Here is a 19,567-nt window from a genome sequence, read left to right on the forward strand (position 1 = left end):
ATCTAATATGAACAGCACAAGGAAACCTAAGAACTGATACAGCCAGAGGGGCAGAGCAACAGCATTTCTAGTAAAAGTCTGAAGGAAAATGGTCTCTGTAATAAACAACTTGATTTCAGAGCCATCAGGCATTCTAGACTTAGAATCTAGAGTCTTTACTATCAAAAACTTTTTAGCATCCATCCACCTTTACATGGATAATCATCTTTTCCCATGAGGTGAGAAGTCATCTTATGGTGTGAATTCTTAAACAAAAATAAAAAGCAAAATATTAAATAACCCATTGTAGAAACTCAGGAAATTCAGGAAGACATAAAGTTAATTAAATCTGGAATGGGAATGCCATAAGATTTAGATAGTATCACATTCATCCCTTTATATAATAACCAGTTGTTGAACACTGTGAGTGTGTGAGATGAAACCAGTTTTCCAGTGAACTTCTCATGTGAGGAGGGAGGCTGAGAATACTGGTCTTGTCTGCATTGAGAATCTGAACCTAGTATAGGATTGGGCTGGAATGGTGACTGGCTATGGAGAATGCAAAACCACAGAGCTGTCCAAAGCATAACTTCTAAAGGGGAGATAAGCACACAGGCAACGACTCAAGACTTAGCAGAGAGATAGGACTACAGCAAGATAGTGCAGGCAAGACCACAAACACGTGACAGAACCAAAGGAAGAGACTTCAGGGATTAGCATGCAGAAGGGAGACTTTCTTTAAAGAGAACTGTCCCATGCAGCAATGCATAAAGACACTAGAAGTCCCTGTTTTTCCAGTTCATTTTTTTTTAACTTTGATTTTTGTGTTATGGAAACCATAGACCTCTTAAAATCTTTTCCATTGACTCCTAAATCAAAATCTTTTGGAAATGGACTCTTATATATTTAATTTTGCCATCCCAGCCACCCACTTGGCATTTTACAAGCAGGAAGGGCCTAATAATTATTTGGTGGCTTCCAATTTAAATTCGTTATACAAATATTGTAGCAGTCCAATATATCCTTGAAACACCTGACTATGACATAATTCCTGGATATCACAGGCAGGTGAGTAATCATAACTACCACTTGCTAGATATTAGGATTGACCCCAGGGTTTCAGCCTGAGAGATTATGAACACTATTCTGTTCAGCTTGTTCTTCCTCTTGTAAAATCTATATTGAGACTTAAGTCAGCAGTCAGTCACTGATTGAGTTTTCTGCCACCAGAACTAGAAGTTAGTGGTGTCTAAGCCCTTTCTTGCTGAATCCCCAGGATGTAGATTTCTAAATGCATTATGCGGACAATATGCATTTGAAAATCTGCCTCTTTAATATTTTATGATATAAAAAATGTACTTTAAATTATCTTAAAATCGCCAAAAGATTTCCTGCTAGGAAAGACAGAGCTGATGATAGATGACCTTACTGCCTATCATTGACCACAGAAGTTTTCCTAAGAGCTCCATACTTCTGTTGAGGATTTCAACTCATATTTTTCTTTGATATTTATTCTATCTTATTGGATACAAAGCTGAAACTTTAAGATCCCCTAGAAAACATAATTGAATAACTCTAATAGATTTCTATGGCATCAAAATCCTTTATATTTATATTCAACACAACTCCTCTTCCTTTTTCACAAACACCTCTCCCCAAACATCTACAATAAGTTCTTTGAGGAGGAAAGATGGGCTCACACACAGAAAAAGCTCCTTAAAAAGGGGAATAACAAACCACATATAGGATTGTGCCTTACCTTGGAGCAATGGTGAACATGAAACTCAAGTCAGAATGACCATAAGCACGTATTACAGGAGAGGTCAAAAGTGGTACGTAATTAAACAATCTGCTTAGCTGTGTTTGAATTTAACTCTTTCGTGAAAAAATTAGACCTACTTTTTCTCTTCTATCTTCCATTCCTCATTTCTCTCTCCCAGAATACAAAGACTCCGCCCTGGCATAATGGACAAGTTGGTTTAATTACTGTTTTGTTTTGTTTCTCTGGCCAGTAGATCACAGCTGATAATAGGTATGAAAATGCAAAACCCAACCAAAAATATTCTTTATTATTAATCTCTGAATAAACCTAACGCTTAAGCCTATGTAGCTCTGTATTCTCCCAAATAACCAAGTTCAGAGATATAAGATCACTAACATAGCAGAGTTCATCAGTGACAATGTAGATCTGACTTTAGAATATTCTTCTTTTGCTACTATGTTTCATGAAAAAAGTGTCTGATTATATTTGCTTTAGTAATAACTATATTTGATGATTGCATAATGTTTTACACATTTTTACCCATATAAAAACAAGCTCAAGGGTTTATAAACAGTATTATCATACTGGAATATACATCACAGACAAAATTAATGAAGGTGTGGCATGCATCTCCAATGCCACCAAAAAGCATAATAAATCCTGTCATGTCATGTCTTTATTGCTTTCTAGAATGTTAAGACACAGATTTTCATCCAGAATCAAACATTTTCAGAAGTGCTAGCTTATCATAAGGCTTTAATGGAAAACTCTGCTTTTCCTTTCTAGGAAATTATAGTGATTTTTCTTCATTGTTTGCTTGAGATATTTTGGTATATAAAATTATTACTTAAGTTTCAGAAGACCACCAAATGCATGACATTTGAAATTGAGTAGCAGGAAGAATCAAGGGGAAATTGATGAAATTGAAAACTTGAGGGGTGGATGCTTACTGGATTTAGAATTTGTCCTGTGGTGTGATATAGATGCGTTATCTAGACAGAAAATCTGAAAAATAGATATTAGAACTATCTAAAGGCAAACCACTTTTATGAAAGTTGTCAAGTCTTTTTTTTTTTTTTTGAAACCTAAGAATTTGCTTTGACAAAAATCAAATAATTTCTTGAGGATAGCTCTGTCATAATCCAGTTGTCAGTTGATCACAACTTTTTTGTTCTATTCAATAAGTGACAATTTCATTACTTAGGAAGTGATATATCTTTAAGAAACTAAGACCAAGTGTTCTACTAGAACTAAAAACCACTGTATGGACATCTGTGTGAAGTCACAGTACCGGCTGTAAAAATGGTCAAGGAATGCAGTTTTATCATACGCAATGGTAGAGGACCAGGATACCTATGCTGATGGTATTTATAGCAATGCTGTTCAAATAACACATCACAACTACAGTGGCTTTCTCTACAGGAGAGGATGAATTGGAGGAAGAGAAAATCTAAGCTTTACTTCTCTGTGTGATCTGGCAATGTCTTTTTAACTGGGATTTCAAAAACATCTTCAAAGGAAACTTCCTATACTTTCATCCATTTAATCTAAAACATTAATCCAAAAGATCACATTCTGGAAAAATAATCTCCAGGAATCAGTCATTTGAATGTTTTAGTTCTTTTACCAGTTTTTCTGAGGTATGGTGACCCATCCTTAATATACTTAATAGGAAAAAATGGCTGATATATTTTAAGGCAGACTTCACCAAAAGCTAAAATAAACTTTTGAACAAAGACCAAGTTGGACAAGAGCCTTTTTAATTTTGAAAATTTTTGTGGGAATGTCTGGAAATAAAAAATGACAAGTGAATGAGTTGGAAATTACTACAATAATTATACAACTTTGAACTTACCATCATAAATTGTAAATACTTGTTAGAATGCATACTACAGTTTCAACAAAGCAATACTAATGGGCATAATAAATCTTAAACTGGAGCACTCAAGAATTTAAAACAAGCACTAGACCAACCAAAGAAAATATTTTAAATGAGCAATGCTAAATGCATCAGGTCCTTTTCAGGTAGCACAGGTCTCCTGAATCTCATGGTCTGGAGCATACCAGATGGCTTTTGCACATGTTAAAATCCTATTTGTGAGTATTAGTAATGGGGCAAAAAGTAATAATGATATAGAACATTAAGGATGTAATAGAAGTTCTAACACTGTTCCGGCCAATGATATGGGGTAGAAAATTAGGAGGGTGTTTTTAAATGGAAGAGTAGGGAAAAAAGAATTCTAAGACAATGGGGTCTTTATTACAAAATCATCCATACAAAAGTAGTCATTTCTTTTTTTTTAAACCTGCTACAGAAATAAATCTAAATGTTTCAAAATAAATGATGGCATAATTACTAAGTATTGAAAAGTAATCAAATAAATCTATAGTATAGATATTATATATAAATTATTGAGGCAATAAACAAGATTCAAGCATTTGGCATATATAGTGTAGTCATTCATTTCTTTAAAAACATACTTTCTTCTGTGGTCTCTTTGTGCTGCTGACTAGGATACAGAGCAATTGTTTTGAGAATATTAAAATGGACTAATAAAAACTAAAGTCTGCATAGGTTGTCAGCACCTTTTTTATAGATGCAAATAGAGCATAATTATTTGGTCTGTTTGCATTTCCCATTTTCCTTCCTTACCAATATAATGGAATGGCTATTTTATACCATTTAAACCAACTTTAGCTATTTCCCCTCTCAAGCTATGTGTTATGATGAGAAATCTGGCACAGGTCATTGGGGAGGTTTACATAGTTGGCAGACTCAGATGCTCTCTTTAAAGTATGTGTCAGGGGTGGGGGGTGAGGAGTGAGGGCAGTATGCATGGGTGGAATTCATGATGCTGAAAATTTTAGAAAAAAAAAAGGGGAAATGCCTTTGCTAACTCAATCATCTTCTGCTGACAGTAGCCTAGCCTTGGGGAAAAGGAATGCATTTATGTGAATCTTTTCTCTATTAACCTTTAGGCTGATTCAAACGTGGATTTTCCTTTTACTCAACAGGGCACAATGAGCCTGATTTCCTCTTTCTCTCTGGCGGACCTCGGTGGTTCCCATGCCTGATGAATCTATGCAAAACAGCCCTGAAGAATAGCAAGAAGCTCTCCTAGAGCTTCCCACATCAGGTCTTATTTTCAAATGACAGAAAAGAAGAACAAATAGCTTATTTGTTCTTTATACTTTCCCTCAGCTGTAGGGGAAATGCTCAGGGACCCTCTCTAAAATTCTAAATCTCTATATTTCTATACATCTGCAAGTGTACAGAAAGAAGTGCACTTTAATGCCATGAAAGCGATCAGAGTTCAGCAGTATTCTTCCACTGTCTCTTGAGTCTTTCATTTTTAAAAGACTGTATTTTTTAAGACTAATTTTAGGTTCATGGCAAAATTGAGAGAAGAGTACAAAGATTTCTCATATAATTCCTGTATCTACATATGCATAGATCCACTATCAAATATCTCTCCTATTATCAACATTTGTTGCAATTGATGAACCTACTTGACACATCATAATCACCCAGAGTCCACAGTTTACACTAGGATTCACTGTTGGTGCAATCCAGTCTATGGTTTTGGACAAATGGATAATGACATGTATCCATCATCATATCACATAGAATGTTTTCACTGTCCTAAAATCCTTGCTCTTGAGTCCTTTTTATCACCAGCTCAATCCATATATGTCATGGCTCCTTGAATGTTATAGTTCTTAATAAATATATAATGAGTAGATAAGTGAGTCTCTAAAACACCATAACAACGTGCAGGATGACTCAGCAAAGATCAGCTAGGTTACTAACATTATGGTTCAGGACATCTCAGGACAAATGGATCTAAACCTTTTCTCTCTGAAATACATGAGCTAGGAAGGGTCTTCACTGTGTTCCTGGTACAGTGATGGAGAAATACACAGAATAGGTGGGAGTAGACAGAGTCTTTTTTGTTGTTGGTGTTATTCTTATTTTTTATCTTTATTTTTTAAATTTTATGTTTTTTCTTCTAAATTTTTATTTAGATTCTAGTTAGTTAACATCTAGTATAATACTGGTTTCAGGAGCAGAATTTAATGATTCATCATTTACATATAACACCCAGTGCTCTTCAGCACATGTACCCTCCTTGATGCCCATCACCAATTTAGCTCATCCCCCACCTGCTTTCCCTCCATCAACTCTCAGTTTGTTCTCTATCCTTAGGAGTCTTTTATGGTTTGCCCCTCCCTTCTTTCCCGCACCACCCCCCCTCCCCACCTTCTCACACGTTCATCTGCTTTGTTTCCTAAATCCCACATATGAGTGAAATCAACATGAAGACTCCTAACTCTGGGAAACGAACTAGGGGTGGTGGAAGGGGAGGAGGGCGGGGGTGGGGGTGAATGGGTGACGGGCACTGAGGGGGGCACTTGATGGGATGAGCACTGAGTGTTATTCTGTATGTTGGCAAATTGAACATCAATAAAAAATAAATTTATTATTAAAAAAAGAAATCATATGGTATTTGTCTTTCTCTCACTGACTTATTTTGCTTAGCATAATATATTCTAGCTCCATCCATTTGTTGCAATCCTGAAAAAAGAAAAGCAAAGAAGAAGGCATCATTATTCTGGACCTCAAGAGATATCACAAAACTGTAGTAATCAACACAGTATGGTACTGGAACGAAAACGGGCACAAAGCTCAATAGAACACAATTGAAAGCCCAGAAAGGGACCCACAACTAATCTTTGACAAAGCAGGAAAGAATATCCAATGGAAAAAAGATTCTTCAACAACTGGCGTAGAGAAAACTGGCAGCAATCTCTTTGATATTGGCTGTAGCAACTTCTTACTAGACACGTCACTGGAAGCAAGGGGAGTGAACAAAGCCTTTAGGAAGCACTTCCATGTGATAGCCCCTCTGGCTGTTGTCAATTCATCACAGTTAATGTCAGGTGGGATGTACTGGATAAGTGGTTGTTATGACTAATGACTTGATGATTACAAAAAATGGGCAAGGGTTTCTAATCAACAGTTTATTATTGTAACCTGTTGAATTTAACTCTAAGCCTTTATTATTTGAGAGATTAGTTCTCAGGAGAATAACAAGGAAGTCACTGGCACTCTATGGGTAGCAGATAACTACAAGTAAAGAAAGCTTTCTCAAACAGTTCAGCGCTGGACCTGTCAGGGAGAGGGCCTGGGAGGGTGCTAGTGGGATGTTGGCAAGTCATTCTCCTCTGAAATTGTACTATCATCTGCAAGGTTCTTACCATGTGTCATGTCTGAAAAGTCCAGATCATTTTGTCAGAGAATTCTTTGCAAATGATTTTTTTGTCCCATCTTGAATCAAATTAGCAGCTGATTTTTATGAAGCTGTGATTTTGTAAAGTGAAATCCATGTGATGCTGACATCCTTTTCTCAAGGGAATACCCATAAAAAACAAGTATTATTTTTTAAAGATATCTAAAGAGCGTCATAATGAAAAAATGATCATAGTTAAAAGTTATTGCTTTATGGGAAGAAATCAGAGAGGGAGACAAACCATGGGAGACTCTTAACTGAGGGGTACTGGGGGCGGGTGTAAGTGGGGGATGGGTAACTGGGTGATGGAGGGCGATGTGATGTGTTACAGGCAACTGATGAATTACTGAACTCTACATCTGAAACTAATGATGTTCTATATGTTAGCTAATTGAGTTTAAATAAAAAATAAAAATAAATATACATTTACAATTTAAAAAATAAAAAATAAAAATTATTGCTTTCACATTAATGTTAAAATGTTCCACATTTATTCTTGTTAATGTATTGAGTATTTAACTTAAAAGAAAAAAATGACTTAAGGCCCAGAGTCTCAAATTTTTGTTGTATCAAGATCTTATATGAAATGTCAAAAATTCCATAAACTTCCACATTATATTATTCACGAAACATTTGCTACTCCTTGATTGGGAACCGACATAACTGAAAGACATGAATGAATTCAGGGGTGTTTTCAATTGTCAGTATTTTGCAAATCACAGCAGAAATTCCTTATATGTGAAACTGACATTGCACAAATGTGCAAAATATATTATTCATCCATTCAATAGCAAATGCTTGACTTTATTGAAAAATGTATTTGTAGACGGTCTCTGTAATAGCTTTCTGGCCCACTGGATTTTGTGGCCACAGCTAGGCACCCACTAACTTAGAGAATAAACCAGCTTGTGTAAGAAAGATCTCATTGGTATTTTAGGAGGTCACTAGATAGCCTTCTGAAGGAATAATATAGGAAATACTCTTTCTGGATAAGCTTCTATGCAGAAGGCTGTAGGTCTGCACAGTGGGGATGGTGAGTAGACCACACTCTGTATGAGCATTTGAAGGCATCAGTCATAGGCTTCTCACCTCATCTATCACTGACAGTTTGCTACCATGACGAAAAAAGCTCACATAAACCTCTGTCCATTTATATCAATTCAAATAATTTGGGGGTTCAATTCATATTTTGGAGAGGATGATTGGAAACATTCTTCACAATAATAAAGCACACACACACACAACACACACACACACCAAGGATTTGGGGTTAGTTCTAGCCTGTTAGTGGGACTAATTAAATTTTACTTCATAAGCTATGTATATGATACTAAAACAAATACCCAAAGGATAAATATATTATCTATGTCACTTTTTTAGAGATTTAGAACACATCTTATACTAAAAATATGAAACATAAAGGTAAGGTTCTCTATAACTACAGATGAAAAAAATCTGATGAAGGGGCTTATTGAAATATAGAATCTCACTGAGGCATTTTGGAAATATCCAATATCCAATAACATGCCTTTAGGTGCATTAGTGACCTAAAATCTGTAGCTAGCAAATAGAATAATAAATAAGAAACTTTGACATTGCAGATTTCATGCTTTAGAAGAAGTTTTATGTATTTATATAAGTTTCTATGAATAAGAAAGGATATAGGATAGAGTTTAAGAATTTGAGAATATGATTTATAAGAATAAATATATGCTTGCAAAAAATCCAATAAAAGTAAGAAATACAGACCCAAAAACAGTTTCATTTGGCTCATTTATCATTAAAGTAAAGGTTTTATTAAACTATTAGCCTGAAAAATTGAAGATTAACAAAATTGCAGTATATAATCTTGGCAATTTATCTTCCCTTATAATGGCCATTGTCTCCATAATTAAACTAGCTCACTTGGGAAACTATTCTAACAAAGATATCTAGCATCCATGTAAAGTCTTAGATTTTAGTGAGTATATCAAACACAATTCAATAGCCAGCTATATTAAAAAGCTAACAGGTCAATATAATTTTTCATAGATTTAGAACAGTTATATACTACATGGTACATACTAAATGCATGTGACACTTTGTAATTTATATACAGTAAATCTCCAAGTGCATATAATATTTGCACTTACTTAGTGCGAATTATGAGAAATTTAGATCATGAATACAAATGAGAATTATTCTACAAAAAGTTTTCTAATTTCCATATTTTCCCTCATTTTAAAGTACCTTGTATTAATTTTATATGCATTCTAATACTACATCATACTTGACAATAGTGAAGAGATTCTTGCTTTGCAGGTATGATTTAAAAACATAATCTAGTGGGGGACCTGAGTGGCTCAGTGTTTCAGCGTCTGCCTTTGGCTCAGATCGTGATCTCAGGGTCCTGGGATCAAGTCCTGTATCCGGCTCCCCATAGGGAGCCTGCTTCTCCCTCTGCCTGTGTCTCTGCCTCTCTCTCTGTGTCTCTCATGAATGAATGAATGAATGAATGAATGAATAAATAATATAAGCTAGAAATTGAATTATAATTTTATACCTAAGAAAATAGTGTATTTAAAATTATTAATTGAGACTTTCACTCACTTACTCAACAAATATTTATTAAGTTTCCACATAGTCCAAGTATATTGTGACTAGAAATATGATTAAGTCATATGCTTATATGGAGTTCAGGTCTTTAAGACATGACAGATACCTCAAGAGAGAAACATAGAGCAAGATAAGTTCTGACACATGTATGTGTGGGGCCTATGTGAACATACCCAAGATGGGTCGTTTTCATACTGATAAATTCTCCACAAGTGCTTGGATTTCCATCAGGGCCTAGGAGTATTAGAAAACGTTCATACCTACAAACACAACTAGAAATGTTTAAGCAAAATGTGAATTGCACCATCAATAAAAAGAAAACGCAGCTGAGTGGGAGAAAAGATTTGTAAACCTGATAAGGGATTAATACCCAAAATACATAAAGAGCTCATACAAGAACTTAATAGTAAAATACAATCTGATTAAAAAATGGTCAGAAGATCTGAATATCCATTTTTCTAAAGAAAGACGTATACATGGCAAACAAGTACATGAAAGGATGCTCAACACCACTAATCATGAAGGAAATGCAAATCAAAGCCACAATAAAATATCACCTCATACCTCCTAGAATGACCATTAAAAAGAGGGAAAAAAAAGACAAGAAATAACAAGTGTTGGTGAGAATGTGCCAAAAAGGGAATGCTTGTGCACTGCTGGTGGGAACGTACATGGGTGCAGCCACTAGAGAAAACAGTATGGAAGTGCTTCAAAAAATTAAAAATAGAACTACCATATTATCCAGTAATTTTACTTCTGATTATTTATGTTGGAAAAAAAAAAACTAACTTAAAAAGATATATGCAGGCCCATGTTCACTGCAACTGTTTACAATTGCCAAGATATGGAAACAATATGAGTGTCCATCAATGGATAAATGGATAAAGAAAATGTGATATATATATGTGTGTGTGTGTTTATATGCATATGTGTGTGTGTGTGTGTGTGTATATATATATATATATATATATATATATATATATATGAAGAGAGAGAGAGAGAGTTGAATACTATTCAACCATAAAAAAAAATGAAATGTTGTAATTTGCAATAACATGGGTGGACCTTGAGGGTATATGTTAAGTGAAATGCCAGAAAAATACTGTATGATCTTATTTACATATAGAATCTAAAACAAAAACAAAAACAAAAAATACACTCATTGATACAGAGAACATACTACTGGTTGCAAAGGGTGGGCAAAATAGATGAAGAGTGTCGAAAGTTACAAAGTTTCAGTTACAAAATAAGTAAGTCATAAGGGTATAATATATAGCATGGCGACTATAGTTAATAATACTGTATTGCATATTTGAAAGTCACTAAGAGTAAATCTTAAAATTTCTCATCACAAGAAAAAAACAGTGCTGTACCATGTATGGTAACAAATGTTAACTAGACTTAAATGAGGTGATCATTTTGCAATATATGCAAATATCGAATCTTTATGTTATACATCTGAAACTAACATAATGTTATATGTCAACATATGCTATATGTCAATTATACCTCAATAAAGGAAAAAAAATGAATCCCGATTGGGCCAAAGTTAGAGTGGTAGAGAGGAGCCTTTCTTTCTTCCTTCCTTCCTTTCACCTGGGAGCCACTATTGCAGCTGCTCAAGGCTTTGGAATGTTGTCATTATATAACTTAATACCTGTATTGTAATGGGATTTGTTCCTCTTGCTCAACATTTGGGGAGAGTGGATTCTATAAGCTATATTTCCAGGAGAGCTGGAAGTAATCCCACTCTCTTATCATTCCCATAGGACAAGACTTCTGGTGTTCTGATTTACATAGGTGGCAGGCCACTGTTGTTCTGCCCATCACTGTGGCCTCAGGCACACCTGTCCTGCTCAGTGCCTACCATTAGGTCTGGTGGAATGCTAGAACACCAATTTATATGTTGTTTTGTCTTTTGCTTTTCTTAGTTTTGGAAGAATGATGAGGTGCCAAAATGCTTAATCAGGTAAAAACAACCAAAAACGTATACATTATACATTGTTAAGGGAAAGACAAAACTTTAAAATAAATAGAATAATGACAGAAAGGAGAAAAAATAAAATTTATTTCACAATAAGGTCTTAACTTTGATTCAAATTGCAATCCTTAATTAATCGAATTCATTTTCTTTAAATTGCTTTTAGGAGAAATGAGCAAATCATAAGAAGACTTAGAATGCTCCCAAATCTGACTTCCATGGTATGTACTCAACTATATACCTTTATCCTAAATTCCTACATTTCCTCTATCTTCCTTTACAGTTATAGCAATAGAATCATTTGCTACTCAGAACTCTGAGTAATTATAAAATATATATTCATCAAAGAAAAATCATTAGTATTCAGGATTGCAGTGTTTTTATATATATGGTAACATATTTTACAAATATTTTAAGATCCAACATTGAGATCTATCACTAGAATGTTTCACTTCCCAATAATCCCAGTTACAGTTTTATTATATATGGATCTTGTTGAGAATGCAGCAGAAGAATAAGTCCTGATCCATTTTTAAGAATTTATTACTAAAAAAAAAAAAGAATTTATTACTGTGGTATTTCTATTATGATTAGAATCGTACACCTATCACTGGCTTAGAGCTTTTGTTTTTCAGTCCATTTTAGAGGGCAAAGTCAAAATGATGTTTACAGATTTAGGTTACAGAGTTTTGATTCCAAAAATCTACTTTATAAAAGACTGTTCCCTTTATAAATGGATCCATTCATTCAGCACATATTTTTGAGCATTAACTGCCAGGTACTCTTCTATGTGCTCATGATAGATCAGTGAACACAATAAACTAAGGTCCATGGCCTCTGAGACTCACATTCTAGTGGAGTGAGAGAGATAGCAGAACATGATAAATAAGGAAATTACATGTGTGTTAGACGGTGATAGGAGCTATGAAAAAATGTTGGGCTTGAAGGGTGTTAGGCGTCCTGCGGTAGGGAGGAGGGTGAGGAAGGATGATGGATTGGAGTTGCCGACAGGGTGGGCAGAGGGAGCCTTGTAGGGAAGACGGAAAGTGGGCAAAACTTGAAGTAAATGAGTGAACCACATGGATATCTGGACGAGCAGTGTTCTGGGCAGAAGGAAAAGTGGGCCAAATATTTTGCTCTAGCAGGTTCTTAGGGCAGCTTCAACACTTGGCATTCACCTTGATATTGGCTTTCCCTAAAAAGGAAAAAAAAAAAAAAAAGAGTGTCTTTTTCAGAAAGACACCTGCTTTTAGTCACATTGGGTAAAACAGAATCTAAGGATCTCACAAAGGCTATCGCCTTTCACCATTTTCGCTGACTCCTTTATTCCTATGCAAATCAAGCCAAGAAGAATCCATGAGGCACCACCAGGCAAAGATTCAAAGATTCACTTCCCCATGTTGGCTAACCTAGAGACTTCATTTCTCTTAGCATGAATAGCTCCCACCGATAACAGTTAAACCTGCGTGATCTAATTCTTTCAGTTGTTTACAATTACCTCAGATCCAAGCTAAATTTAGAGTCATCAATCCCCACATTGGTATTTTGTTTGTTTTTTTTTAGTGTGCTATTACACAACCTGTTGCCAAAAACTTAGATCTTTGGAAAGAATATGGGGTAATAGTTGCCAGCTAAAATACAGGATGCTAAAATAAAATAAATAATTGTTTAGTATAAGTATATCCCCAATATTTTATGGGCCATACTTACACTATAAACATATTTTTTGTTTACCTGATATTCAAATTCAAACTTTTATTTGGTAGATCTGGCAACTCTAAGTAGAAATAAAACCAACAGTGTGTTTTTCTTTTACCTGGAGATAAATTGAGATCTGGATTAATTTCTGATTTTGGACATGAGCAAAAATTTCTGAGCTAAGGCTGTTTACAACATATCATGAGACTTCATACCAACTTTGTGTGGACAGCTTTCCATCAGATTCTAAGCTGATACCGATACCATCTGATGGCCTGTATAAGGCCCTTGTTAGCCATCAGGTATGAATGAGTTCCAGTTCCAGCATCTCCCAGCATTGTCTGGAATAAAATCAGCTACTGTCCTCTGAGCTGAAAGGATGCCTTTTTCTTTATTATTACCCAATCTCTTGAAGCATCCAGTCCCTACTTCCTACTCTTTACAACAGTCAGCATACAGTACTTTTTGTTCTAACAGGTGTATAATGATGTATCTGATTACTTATCATGGGCATTTTGTTTTTCAGGGCACTCATAGATTGCCTGTGGAAGGAGCCTGGTCCTACTTCACCATGTACTAAGAGTTTTTAAATCCTTAAACAGAGAGGGTTTCTGCTAGATGTGTTTTAGTTTATTGGAGATCCTATGCACCAGGCACACTCTCCTTCTTTGATTGCCTATTTTAACAGCCAAACCAGCTTAGTGCATAAGACAAGAGTCCTTGTTTAAGCCTGGATAAGAACTATTGACTTTCTACCTATTCGATTAAACAATAAAGTTGTACTTACATTTCATTGTGTGTAAGTGAAAACCAATTACTTTGTAACATTATTCTTACCATTCAACAAATATATAAATAAAACCACCTCTCTTTCGGAGCAACAATGGTAGAAACATGTCTTTATGACAGTGCAATTTCTACATCCTATGTCTTGAATTTCAGTAAGAGAGATAATACCTGTAGAAATACAAAATCAACGCAGAATAGTGTTGGCATGGGGCAGTCCGAACATTTGTCTCCAGAGGTAGGATGCAATGCTAGGTTAGAGGCTCTATGTTAGTAATCAGACAATATTCATGCTGTGTGGTTCATCATCAATAGATTTTGGGACTTTTTCCAAATGTCTATACATACACAAGGAAATTCATGGTTTTGATTTTTTTTTTTTGAAGAGTAAGGAAATATATCTACTCACTAGTACTTTTACCAAAAATAATGAGAGTAAATCTTTTAGAATCATAAACATATGTAAAATAGGCTTGATTCCACCTCCCAATTTCAGATATACTACTTTTGAGAGTATATACTTAGCCACCCTCCCACCCCACTTAGTTAAGCTTTTGGAAACAATGTGTTGCTACTTTTTGTGAAACCCAACAAGTGCTCAGAGACTTCCTCAAAAAATATATTATAAAATTTTTGCATAGGAAAATTACACATGAAGCATATATACATGTTAAAATCTGCCACCTTTCTTGTGAAGTAGAATATTATTAACACTTAGAAGTGCCATGCATACCCCTGAAAGATATCATTGTTACTTTCCTGAATTTTAAAATTATCACCCTTGTGTTCCTTTATGGTTTTACCACATATGTATGCATCCTCCCCCCAAATATTGCTTGGTGTTCTTTATATTTATCTTATCTTTCTTATTAATAGAATTTGGGTGGTTTTAAAATTTTTATAACTATAACCAATGATGATAAGAATTTTGTGTACATGATTCCTGTGTCCATGTAAAGGTATTTATCTGTCAGTGAAAATGCTCCCAGAGTATGAGCATTTTAAACTCCATTACTAAATGCCAGACTTCCAAAGTTGTTGCATTTATTTTCCCAATGGCAGTTCAGATGAGTTGTCATTGCTCACTATCTCTTGACATTGTCTGACATTTAAAAATTTTGCCATTCTGATGGGTGTAAAATAATATCTCAACTGGATTGCCTGAGTACTAAGGAGATGAGCATCTTTTCCTATGTTTATTTTTCTTCTGATTTTATTTTCCTATGAAGTATTTGTTCAAGTCTTTCTCCTTTACCTGGTTATTTGCCTTTTTAAAAAATCAATATGGGGATGCCTGGGTAGCTAAAGTTGGTAAGCTACCAACTCTTGATTTTGGCTCAGCACTTGATCTCACTGTCATGAGATGGAGCCCAGGTCATGCTCTGCATTGGGTATAGATTCTGCTTAGGATTCTCTCTCTTCCTCTTCCTCTGCCCCTCCCTCACTCTTTCTCAATAAAGAAATAAAATAAAATTAAAAATCAATATGTAGGAATCCTTTATATATTTTGAGTAACAATCTGTTGGCAAATAAAAATGTTGTAAAAAAAATGTTGTGAATTTTTATTACTAGTTTGCGGCTTGTCTTTCCACTTTCTATATGATATTTTTTGATAATAATAATAATGATAGGGAACCCTGGGTGGCACAGCAGTTTAGCGCCTGCCTTTGGCCCAGGGCGCGATCCTGGAGACCTGGGATCGAGTCCCACATCGGGCTCCCGGCGCATGGAGCCTGCTTCTCCCTCTGCCTATGTCTCTGCCTCTCTCTCTCTCTCTGTGACTATCATAAATAAATAAAAATAAAAATAAAAAATAATGATAATAATGTCTGATTTAATATTATCAAATTTATTAATCTTTTCCTTTTTAGTTTGTGCTTGAAGTGTCTTATTTAAGAGATTTTCCCTTGTTTCAATGTTATAAAGATTTTCACTAATATCTCCTAAAAGTTATCTTAAAAGTTTTGTATTTCATATGCTGTACGTTTATAATTCATCTGGAATTTATTTTCATTTATGGCATAAGTCAGGAATCTTATTTAGTTTTTGTTAACATATGGATAACCCACTGGACTTGTTTCACTTATTAACTTTTTCCCTAGCAATCTGCTGTCCAGTCTTAGTCCTATACGAAGGCCTCATGAATCCACAAGTCCAGGGAGGTGTCTGTTCTGTGCCATTTGGCACTGTGTTTATCCTTGCCCCACATCACAGTTAAATTATAGATCCTTTTCTATAAGTTATGATCTCTGTTAGTTCTTTATGGGGACAATCTGGACTATTCTAGTTTTTTTGCTCTTCCACATATATTTTAAAATCAGCTTGGCACTTTAATTGGAGTTAAATATCTTGATTATTTGGAGAGAGCTGATATTCTTCAAAATATTGAGTCTTCCTGCCTATAAGTACAGTAACTCTATTAATCTTTTCTTAATGTCTTAGAGCAAAGTTTATAATTTTCTCTATAATGGTTTTATATATTTTTCATTTGATTTATTCCTAGGTACATTGTATTTTAAGTAATATTATCTTTAAAATTTTATCCTCTATTTTGTTGCTGGTATATAGAAATAAAATTGAATTGAATTACTGCTCTTATATCAGCAAAAGAGCTAAAAAATTAATTCTGTAAATTATTTAGGATTTTCCAGATAGATGATCATAATCTATGACAACAATGACAATTTACTATTTATTTTCCAATCCTTGGTATTTTGTTTATTTTTCTCACCTAATTATATTTGTGAGGTTTTAAAATTCAGTGTTGACTAAAAGTGATATAGCAAGCATTCTTATTTTGCTCTTTTTCAAAAAGATTTCTTTATTTTAAAGAGAGCATGAGCACAGAGGGGAGGGGCAGAGGGAGATGGAGAGAGGGAATCTCAAGCAGACACTCCCTGCTGAGCAGGGAGCCTAGAGCCCAACCAATGGGGGGGCTCCATCTCAGGAACCTGAGATCATTACCAGAGCTGAAATCAAGTCAGAGGCTCAACTGACTGAGCCACCCAGGCGCCCTTTATTTTGCTCTTGATGTTAGAGAATGTTTAGCATTTTATCATTAGCGATGTTTACTATAGACTATTTTTAGATATTGTATTTACTAGTTTGAGAAAGTTTGCCAAGAGATTTTAGTTTATCTTTTTGTCTTAAAGCAAGAATGATATTGAATTTTGTTAAATGTTGTTTCTAAATGTGAGAGAAGCATATGTTTTTCTTTTAATCTGTAGAGTGGTAAATTACATTAAATAATTTTCTACCATATTAAATTAACATTGCTTTCCTGAGATAAATCCAATTGGTCATAATAAAGACTCTTTTTATACATTATAAATTTCGTATGTTAATCTTTTATTTTTATTTTTCCTTCTATGTTCTCGAGTGACAATGTCCTATAGTTTTCTCTTACTTCCTTCTCTCTTTTTTCAATCAGGGCATTCCTTATAAAATAAGTTTGGAAGTATTCTCTCAATTGTTTGGTCTTTGAGGAGGTGGTAGAAATAACTATCTCTCTTTGAATATTTAGTAACTCATGACTAAAATCACCCTATACTGGGATATTTTCCACTGGGAAGATTTTCTTTTTAAGATTTTATTTATTTATTTGATAGAGAGAGAGAGACAAAGAGAGTAGGAGCAGGGAGGAAGGGCAGAGAGAGAAGGAAAAGCAGACTCTGTTGAGCAGGGAGGCCGACAAAGGCTCTGAGCAGAAGGTAGATGCTTAGATCGACTGAGCCACCCAGACACTCCTCCACTGGGAAGATTTCAAATGACATTAATTTTCTAATATGATAAGACTCATTTGAAGTTGTTTCTTTATACACAGTTTTAGATAATCACATACATTTCCTAAAAATTTCAATGAAGTATTCAAACTCACTAGCAAAATAATCTCATATCTTTTTATTCTGTACTATGAGTGAAATCATTTTTTAGTTCTAATTTTGCTGTTTCTTCTCCAGTTTGTATATTTATGCATGCATACATGTATCTTCTGTCTACTAGTTTAGACACTCTATGCTCCTTTTCTATTCTATTAGTGCTTACTCCAGAAATTTTTAAATTAATAATTGCCTGAATACACATTTAAGCCATGCATTCCTTTCAAGCAATTCTAAAATTTTAGAATGTGTTCTAAACCCCATTTCTCCAATTTATGTTATTCTTTTATTGCTTTTAATGTTTTTTTAACCTCATAGATGACACAGTTATCATTTTATATAATCGAATTCTGTATAACTCACCCTTACATTCATCACTGTCTTTGCTCACTATTCCTATTTGCACCTCAAGCTTTCCTTTTGGGAACATTTTGTTTTTCTTGAAGTTTATTCTTTAAATGTTCCTGTAGAGAGTGCTGGTTGGTAATAAGCTTCCTTAGTTTGAGTGTAAAATAGTAAAATATTTTTATAGATCTTTTCAAAGATCATGTGGTCTTCTAGATATTTTTATTCCTATTGAGAGATCAGCCTAGTTTTCATTCCTTCATAAGTAATCTCCTTTTCTCAGTACTCTTTGCTTTGAAGGTCTATTCTTTTACTACAAGTTGTCCAAGTATGGATTCCTTTTTATACATCCTGTTTGGGATTCACTGAATCGTCTCCATCTGAACTTTTTTTTCTTTTAATCATTCTAGACAGCTCTTGGACATGATCTCTTTACATATTGTCTTTCCCACATGTTCTCCACTCTCATTCTAGAGTTCCATAGTTATGTGTTTCACCTTCTTGCTGGACCTTATTTGTTTTATTTTTAACTTATCATTACTATTTCCTATCTCTGTTCTACAAATTGGTTAATTTCTTATACATCTTCCCATCTGTAACAACTTGCTTCAGTTATGCAAAATATTTAATTTAGTCTGCTAATGATAATTATTTTTTTCCATTTATAGAGATTCTATTAGTTGAGTTCCCTCCTCCCCCAGATATTCCTGAATGCATGGGATAGTCTCTATTCCTTTGTCATACTCTTTCTACCTTTCTTTTTTTAATGCACTGAGCTTATATATTTTATAAGTACATCTGTAGACTTGGTACACTTCATTTTTTTTTGAATTGAGATCTCATATTTGTAACATCTTATAGGGATACTTTTTGTGGCCCGAATAAACATGGACTTCCCCAGAGAAAATAACTGTTTCCTTCTGCCAGGTGGCTAGAGGCACTAGCAACCCAGGATCAGTTTATACCAAATTTTTATCTTTAGTGTTTAGACCACACAAATAGAATGAATTCTGGCCCAGAACCTACATAATGCCTTGCCTGTGGTTACAAATTCTCAGGAAAAGCTTTTCTTCCCCTTCTAACTGCAGCCAAATTCTTTAGTGTTTTTTGTTGTGGTGGTGATGGTGGTGGTGGTACTTTTTCTAGTTTATTCTTTACTAATGATGTTGCCTTTTGAAGGTTCTGGCATCATGAGGATGATTATAATTAAACTTCCCACCTTGATTTGTTCATAGCTTTATCATCGATAGCC

General features: G+C 34.6%; 1 long non-coding RNA gene across 2 annotated transcripts in view; it reads left to right on the forward strand.

Annotated features, from left to right (window-relative positions):
- The window catches only part of LOC144311333 (uncharacterized), a 28,470-nt gene extending 14,350 nt beyond the window's left edge, over window positions 1-14,120 (forward strand). The window contains exons 2-4 of one of the 2 annotated variants that reach the window (XR_013376915.1): window positions 11,559-11,596; window positions 11,775-11,829; window positions 13,833-14,120. This is a non-coding gene — a long non-coding RNA (uncharacterized LOC144311333). The remainder of the gene's footprint in view (window positions 1-11,558; window positions 11,597-11,774; window positions 11,830-13,832) is intronic. The other variant, XR_013376919.1, reaches the window with a different exon arrangement.
- The last annotated feature ends 5,447 nt before the right edge of the window (window positions 14,121-19,567 follow it).

Source organism: Canis aureus, chromosome 1 (genome assembly GCF_053574225.1).
Source record: "Canis aureus isolate CA01 chromosome 1, VMU_Caureus_v.1.0, whole genome shotgun sequence".
Lineage (NCBI taxonomy): Eukaryota > Metazoa > Chordata > Mammalia > Carnivora > Canidae > Canis > Canis aureus.